Source organism: Pieris brassicae, chromosome 5, assembly GCF_905147105.1.
Source record: "Pieris brassicae chromosome 5, ilPieBrab1.1, whole genome shotgun sequence".
In the NCBI taxonomy this organism is placed as follows: Eukaryota; Metazoa; Arthropoda; class Insecta; order Lepidoptera; family Pieridae; genus Pieris; species Pieris brassicae.
The window spans coordinates 497,690-507,158 of NC_059669.1; the positions used below are offsets into that span (position 1 = coordinate 497,690).

The window sequence follows — 9,469 nt, forward strand, 5'->3', positions numbered from 1 at the left end:
CCAGCTGTGCACCAATGGACTTTCATTAATGTGCGCATTTGACATTCGCTCGAATGGTGAAGGAAAACATCGTGAGGAAACCCGCTGGCTTTAGACCCAAATAGTCGACAGCGTGCGTCAGGCATTGGTGGCTTATTAGATTGACAATGAAAACAGATATAGCAATCTTAGGCCCAGACTTAAAAAGGTTGTAGTGCCACTGAATTATTTATATCAGACGTAAAACAGTTCCAGTATAAAAACGCGGAAGGGTGTCGATATTGTCTAAAAGTGTACTTTTAACAATCCTTACCTGCGATCGCATCTGTTAATCGGAATCGAAAAGTGACCTAGTCTTGTATAGTTTTCCCCAAGTGCGAGAAAGGTTTAGGGGTATATTTTGGTTGTTATATACTATGGTTTTATGTAAAGTGACAACGGTTATTGTCGAAGAGGTCCCTATTTGTTTTGTCATACACAAAATCTACGCAAACAAATCTCAGAGCGGAGTTAATTATTATTCTAAAGAAGAAACTTATCTTAAATAGATGTGTGGTAAAATATTTAAACAAACATTTAGAATATGACAGTCAAGTGTTGAAAAAGGTGTTAATTAAATTTCAGTTTCTTTTTGGCGTAAAAAACAATGAAGAGTGACCTCTGATGCTGTGACAAAGGTCTCGTTACCTGCTCCGACATCTGTCTGGATTTTTAATTAATTTGATTAATTTTTCAAATGTTATTACAGCGAATTTGAAATTTATTTGTATTAACACTTCCGAGGTTTTTTTATAGTTTTTAAAGCTGATGTTATAACGTTAATATACAGTTACTCAATATTAAAGCCAAGATGTTGCCATTTCTACTGGAAGTTCCAGAGTTGTTTTACTTTCTTACAGTATTCAAGACGAGTTTTTAAAAGATAATTCCTAAAGTTAAACACTTAAATCTACTATTTTGAATGATTTCTTTTGTGAGTGTGATTTCTTAAATCCGACAATTTTACACCACACGACATTTGTGTGACGAAACCGTGCGAGTCGAAAATTTCACAATTTGTAAACGGATACACAAAATAGAAATCACTCAGAATATAAGCATAATCTTAAAAGATTGACAGTACAATGTGTTCGGGTGTTATTTGTGAAAATCAATCACGGAACGCACGACACGCCGCTCGTAAAATCAAAACTCTATAGCAAGTGTCAATCGAGTTATTGCTACTTATTACGTGTGGGAAGTCTAACATCCCAGCGGTTACGACACGACAGTGGTCGCCGACGATTTTTTCAGTCTTAATATTGAGGTTACCTAGTCGGAACCGTGTCATTTAGGGCATTTATCTATTTTGAAGATATTTTACAATTAATTGCATATTTTATAGTAATGATTTCATGGTTATTGCGTTAGCCGCACGATATTTTGTCTTTATTAAACGTTTAACGCCCTCAAAAATCGTACCATGTGTAGTATCATTTCAAAGTAGACATAACGCCGCCTAAGTATATTTGAAAAGCTTTGTTTGAAACGTAGTTTATTTTAATGAGCTTTCAATAAAGTTCTAACACTAGCAGCTTATTATCTATCATAATTATCATAGCTTTGGGACCTTTTCCAATCATCCTTATGTTATTATGAAAATGCTACCAGCAACCACGCAAAAACTGCTTTGATTTTACAGCCTTTGAAATTAATGGAATCCTCATCGTCAGCACGTAAAATTACAATTAGTACTGTTAATATAAAAAAGTTGATAATATATGTCAACTAGTGAGCTCGTTTGTAAACTCATGTAAGACAAAACAAAATCAACATAAACTTCTCCGAAAACTGAATGACTACTTGACATTTAAATAAGGATCCGTTACACCACTCAGCAGACGATTTCTTAAAAAAGGCATAGTAATAACAACCTGTCAACGTTCAACATTGACAAATTAAATATCACGGCTAGCACCGGTGCAGCCAGCAAAGTGATTTAACTGAGATTTCCGATGTTTTCGAGCTGCTGTTGTAATTTGGCCGGCGGCAAACCAAAGTTTGTCAGTCGGGTGTCTTCGGTGCGATGTAATTAGAGATCGGATTATGTAAGGGGTCATGCGAACCGAATGATAGAAATCGTCTTAGTGTGTCGTATGGTTTAAGTTTTGTAGAAAGCTTTCAGATTTTTGACCTTTGATTGGTGTAACAAATGCAATATGAATTTCAATATAAATTTTAAAGACTTCTTAACGAGGAGGAACAGTCACAGCAAGGTCTACGTGATGTTCAAAGCCTGTGCTGGTTACACCAACTTTTAACAAGTGAACTGTGGAATCGACTTCCGATGGGGGTTTGCCCTGAGACATATAACCTCCAACTCAAACTCGAGTGTAGTCCTCTCTCAAAGGCCGACAACGCACCCACTAAAAATGGGTGCTTATGGGATACGATGACTGCCCTTTTTGGGCGTCCAGCAGGCTCGTGTACCCTCTATTATATTAAAAAAACCGCAACTATGCTTTAAAGAATAAATGATATAAGGTTAAGACTTTGTTAATAATGAAGAAAATATTAATATAGTAAAATATAATGTATCATTATATGACCCCAAAAGATCGCCATAAGTTTATATTTCAAACCACTCACTTATATAGGATCTTAATGATAATTAATAGTCATTTAAACATTCAATAATTAATGATAAACTGTGAGCTACTTATAAAAATAATTCATATTTCAATCCATTGTGTAATGACTTGTGTTATAAATTAACATTTGATACTTTCCTACGGTAAAAACAAATTAATTGTTTATAAGATCCGATAGATCAGTGATGGAAATAAATTACTTTTAACTAATGATCTATGACAATCAAATACGATAACTGTGGTGTCAAATATAATAGGTGTTTTGTGTGAACTAAAGTCTCTTTAATTATTGTCTATAATTCGAAAAGGCGGACCAGGTACATATAATTTATTATTAAGTCTAAGTCAGTACTTTTTTTTATTGAAAATTATTAAACATAGTATTGTCTTTTGCTAACATAGCTTTTACACATTGAAAGAAAACACTTTTATACCGGATTGAAGCTATGTATTATTATAAAATTATAATTTGCACCACGCGAGCTGTGAAGCACGCGAAACGTCGGAAAAATTTAAACTTATGTAAATATGTTTTCTTTCATTATTAAACATTTCATTAAAGGTATTTTTTATGAGTTTGCTTACGAGTTATATGCACCATGTCTTTTTAAATAGCGGCATATCATTTCCTATTTAATTTGGGCCTTGTAATGGTTTTCGTAGTTATATAGCTACATTATATATATATATATTAATAATCGTCTTTGAGACATCGACATAGACATGCCTAATTTCTGATTATTTTGCTTCATGTCTGCACATTTGTCTACATTAAATTTATACAAATTCACTAAACGTTGGTAATGTTGTCTTGTTTTTGATAAATGACACTTATGGATTGGAGACATCACGAAATACCAATAAAATCTAAGTACTTTCGCATCGTAAACAAGAATGTCTCAGAACTAAATAAGGCGGACTGTGCATGAACGACACACGAATATAAGGATTATGGGACCGTCTACATGCAGTTACTAAAATTAGATTCTTTTACAAGCCCAAGAACAGGCCCAAAAGTGGAAGAAAATGACTATCAAAATTACATAACTAGACATTGATATGTCTCTGATATAACTCTGATCTCGAATATTACATTTCTTTAATAAAATATTGCATATAAGTTTTGGTTCAAGAGATTTCCCCTGTAACTACATATGTATCCTTCGATTAGTGCCTATAGTAATATAAATTTTTGTAATGTCTACTTGTTGTTCAAAACATTGTAAGATAAAAATATATTTTATTAATATTAAAAAACTAGTTTATATTTTACCCAAACTAGTATAAATATTTATATTGGTTTTAACGAATAAGTAAATATTCCTAGTAGATATTTTATAATCCTCCTAGAGTATCGAAACATAGGCCGAATAGTATGTTAACCCCAGAGAGCGCTCACGACCGAACTCCAATGAAGTTGTACACTTTTGATACATTTTACGAACAACCAGGAAGATTGTAAAATTGTTCTGGCATATTTTATATCAGATGACATTTAGAAAACTGTCACTATTGCGCATCTCGATTTATAATATTTAATAAATGGTTAGAGAATTATTTGTAACTAATCGGCATTGCATTTTAAGATAATGTAAACAAAATATTATCATTCACGTGTTAATATTTTTATTTCTCTTTCCTTGGTAAGGTTTCTTAATACAATAATTTATAATTGCATTGAGTTCAAGGCGAATAATGCATCCGGTGTGTTTTTGCAAGTAGAACTATCTTAATTAATGTATAAATCCTTACTGAGGATAAGGTTCTTTCAAATATACTTTAAGATAATTAAACTTTTCTATGTACAGAGACTTTGAACGTGAAAGAGTTTCCAAGAATAGTGGGGTGATTCTACTTAAAATTTATTTGAGTTGTTCGTCAACGTTGTTTTAAAAACATACCGATAAACGCTTTTAAACTATATGATAACATAAAAATGAGATAAAAGCTCTCTTAAAAGCACTAAGTAATATAAGGGCTAGATTATCAATTAGATTCCAGTTACAGACATCGTCGATTTTCTCATATGAAATAAAATGATGCATTTCGTTTATATCGGGCTGGGTGCGAACGGTACTTGATTATGATGTTCTGCGTCATTACACGTGGGAACTGGAGTGGACTTTTGTAAAAGTATTAGATATGATGTCATGATTATAGAATGCATTTTTGTTTAGTTAAATATTTTTTTTAAATCCGCTGTCATATGTTCATGTAATGTGTAATTATTATAATTACCTTTATATAAACATTACTGATTAGAGTCTTATAATATCTCCAGATTACTATTCTGAAGTTATGAGTTACGAACGTTTTATACTGTAAACGAAAACAAAATTATTTTATTTTTAAAATAAGCATATTTTACAAATTATAAAAGTATAACATTGTTTTAGATAAACCTGTTTTTATTAACGTTCGTGGTTTTTAGTTAATTTTAAATTAAAAATTACTATATTCACATGTACTGCATTATCAAACAATCTTATTAAATTACGTATGTAGAGCTTTATTTTATTTTATATCTATGAAAAAAAAAAAACAAATGAATATTGTCAAAATTAAGGTTACATTTTAGTTAAACCTTTAGTTGATGTATTTTAAAGTTAATGCGATTATGATGATTAATGCACAAAAAAGCGATTTTAATAAGAAAACATTATATCTTGAGCAAAAAATGTAATAAAACATTAAACTATTTAACTTAACCCATAATACTAATTTATCGAGCTGATTAGAGCAATTTATAACACTTAAATTTTTAATTAGCTTAGTTTTATTCGTATTATATCAAATCCAATGTATTAGTATAACTTAACTTTTTTAAAGGCATCGTTTCGCCTAATTAATGACTTTTATTGTCCCTAGATGGCGCGTAAGTCGTTGAATAAACTAGATCGAACAAAAATTCTACATCGAGACATTGATCGACATGGTTTTTTACATACATACGTTTAATGATGCTGTTTTTGCCGTTTTGTCATTTCTGCGAAAAAGCCTGCCTTTTAACACAGTAGGCTTCTGCTAGGAATTCTTTTCCTGTTTTCAATGGATTGATGGTGACTGCCTCAATGAGATGTCATTAAGCGATCTCGTTTGTAGGAACTTTTTTCAAGGAAAGACTTTGCTTAAGAACATATATTTTTGTAATAACCGTTTATGATAACTGAAAATAGGTTTGTAGCACTAGCTTATATGAAAATTTATCGTTAATGCTAATAACTATTGAAATATAGTCTAAATATTATTGACCATATTTACAACGACCTATAAAACTTTAATAAGAGGTTATAGAATAATTAGTTAAATAAATAATTTAAATACTCGAGTAATGTTTACCCAAAACAATATTATCTTATTAAAATGATAGTACAATTTTATTTTTGAGTATACGACGCTGTACCTACCAAAATACTATTATATGTTTGAAAGAAAACACTTTTTAACCGGATTGAAGCTATAGTAGTAGTGTTTTATTTCAATGTGTAAAAGCTATGTTAACAAAACACAACACACACACAACAAAACAAATTTATGTTTTATAAATATTTATTATTGGTGATTCATTTTCGTTTTACGCCTGCGTCATAAATAAACAAAAAAAAATTCTTTAAAATGGACGTCAAAGAGAGCAATTAAGTTTCCTAGATGGTGATGGATGGTTCGCTAAATATCATAAGTGTGGTAAGTGAAGAAAGTGAATGGTGGTATATGTGTCACCAGCGCGTGCCAACCTAAGAACCACTGCTATTTGATTAGATCGATTTGAGCCTATATTTAATAGAATTATTGTTATTTCGTATTTTGAGCAGTGTTGGTCTACTGGCTTTAGCGGGCGAATCTCATCCTTGAGGTCGTAGGTTCGAGCCCCGGCTATGCACCAATAGACTTTCTGTGCATTTAGCATTCACAAGAACGGTGAAGGAAAAACTTCGTCAGCTTTAGACTCGACGAATCGACGGCGTGCGATAAGCACAGGAGGCTGATCACCTACTTGCCTACTTGCCTAATTAGATTGACAAATGGTCATGAAACAGATGCAGCAATTTGTGGCCCATACTATAAAGGTTGTAGCGCCACTGGTTTGTTTTGTTATTTAGTATTAAATGTAGTATAAAGCCGACTGAAAGATGACTTAATATATTTAAGGTATGTTGGTAAGTTTTCTGTGTTTTTTAATCTTTAGTAGGCAATCAAAGACTATACGCCATGTGGGTGCGCTTACCAATTCAATTATTGGTTAATATAACACATAAATTTCTGGATAAGTTACTAATATGAACCCTAACTGGGTTTAAGACAATCGTCATTGTATTCAAAGCCTAACTCGAAAGACACTTTTTGTGAACATAGGTCCGTGAGAATAATTCCCACACATGTATTATGCAATATTTTTATTTTCTTTGTGTTTTTAATAACTCGCGATATTATGAACATAATGGTCAATTGTTCAATTGAACCTAAATAAAGGAGGTCATGCATCTATGTCCTTAAATTGTCATTTATCGTAGATAAGAATGTGTAGTTGAAAAAATTCTAGTATACCTGAAAAGTTGTAAAAGTTTTTATAATTATTAAATTTATTTATACTCCTTAACCTTTACATCTTTCAAATTCCTTGCGTTGGTAAGTTATCTTATATAGTTGTATTACTTTGAGTTCAGCCCTACCATTTTAGATTTAAGCAATTCACAAGAAACAATTGGTACATTAGTTGCGTTTATATATAGTAACAATAACATTTGTGCAATAAATACTTGTTTTGTATCAGTTATAAGAAATGTTTTTGTCGGGTATTGTGCTTATTTTTCACATTGTTTATAGCTTAATTTAATCATAAGTAATATTGTAAGAGTAATATGACTTAATGAACTATTTGCAAAATTCTCTAAAATAATTTTTCTTAAAAATTTTAATACAGAGTTTTAATAACAAATAATTTAATTAACTTTTGTGGGCTTGGCAAAAGGTGAACTGGAACTTTTATAAAATTTAACACTTTAGTTATTATTCCAAAAGTTATATTTTAAATTAAATTTGTAATACCTAAAACAAAACAAACAATTTACTTAGAATTAAAAATAAATTTGCCTAAGAATGTTATTACCACGTGTTAAAAACTACCACTACAGTTAACGCTTACACACAATTATTTAATCCCATATTAAATGAAATCCTTGAGGATTATAAAATGCTGGACTCCCGTTGAAGTCTTTTGTATGAAGATTATAGAAGATCAAATTACTAAGTACGCATAATCTGTTGTATTATTGCTTTAACTCCATAATTTTGCAGTTAATTCCTATCAAGTTGTTATGTTATTATTGTATTCAGTTGAGGGTGGACAATTTAGTTATTAATAGATATTGTCACATATATATACATATTTTTTATAATACATATAAAACATTAAATATCTTTACCAATAATTTGATTTAGTTAGCATTTACATAATATTAAATATATGAATTTTCTATTTGAAAACAATATACAGCGTTTATGTCAAAATGCCGCAGTATTTATATTAAGTTCTGTTCATAAAATGTAACGTAGATATTTGCAGTATATCTAGATTTTGTTACACTAATAGTTATTTTCGCAACATATAAAACAATGCTTTTATTATTGTATTTAATTAACGTGATACATTACGGCTTTTTAGGTCAACGTTATTTTTACAATTACGTGTCAATGGCGGTATGCATTCGCATGAAATTAGCAACTTTCGGGTTTTATTTGTTTTTTTCATCTTATTTGTTATCAATTTAACAAAAATGTTATAGAAAGAGGGCATGTTTATGATGTTAATTAATTTATACTTTGATTTTACTTATATGATGTTAGGTCTTTATTATTAATAATTGTTAGTCGTCTTTTATATTTGCTATGATAAGGTTATCCTTGTTGTTAAAGAAATTAAATATAAAATTAATGGTTTATATTAATATATGTCAAAATTGTATTTTTTAAACATGAGTACATAACATATTAAATGAATTATACAATTTAAGAAAAATTGTTGTTGGAATATTTTGAACATTGATTCTCACCCCTTCAAAATAAATTGAACTTACCTTAAATCTTTGGTGTTTTCACGAAAGAAAATCCACTCACTCGACAGCCTCCGTAAAAGTCACACAGAATCCTTACAATCGAATCACAAGTCTCAAAATCACCAAGTCAGTCACAAATAATCTTAACACAACACATCGCGAGTATTTTGGAAAATCATGAATCGTAGCACGTGCGTTTTCATCGGCGCGCGCGCACGAATGCCTTCGGAGGTGTAGACTTTGCTTGATCTTTGGGTGGGCGTGGCTAACGCAACATCTATGGCAATGGCTGTCTTTATCTAACCTATAGGGCCGAGATCTGCCGTCTCTCTCTCTAACGCCGGTGCTATACTGTATGGTGGGGATTGAACTTTGCCACGAACGGGATTAATGAAACGATTGCGATTGTAAAGTTTAATAGCGATGCGTCTAGGCTTTATACTGAATTTCTTAAACTTACCATTAAATCCTATTATCTACTCACGTGTATTAATTTTTATATATGTATGGACTCCATAAAAGTTTTACTAACATTTAAAATTAAAAACTTGAAATATATCGCTGAAATTTGGATACACCACACACACAAGCACAAGTTTTATTACATAATAATATTCTAAAACTCTGTCATCTGTGACCTTAATGTATTTTCACTACAGTATATCTCGGAGTTATGTGTGCCTCTCGGCAAAGGCATCCTCTAACTCTTTCCACTGTTATTTATCTTTTGCGACTCTTCGTCAGGTGATTAAGGAGTTACAGTCCTGGTATTTAGCTATGCTAGATATATTTTACTTGTTAGAGGGC

General features: G+C 31.1%; 1 protein-coding gene across 1 annotated transcript in view; it reads right to left on the reverse strand.

The window, feature by feature from the left end:
• The window catches only part of LOC123710342 (knirps-related protein-like), a 54,438-nt gene extending 45,570 nt beyond the window's left edge, over positions 1 to 8,868 (reverse strand). Inside the window, exon 1 of the mRNA XM_045662166.1 lies at positions 8,684 to 8,868. The gene's annotated coding sequence lies outside the window, so the exon portion shown is untranslated. The remainder of the gene's footprint in view (positions 1 to 8,683) is intronic.
• Positions 8,869 to 9,469: the final 601 nt, after the last annotated feature.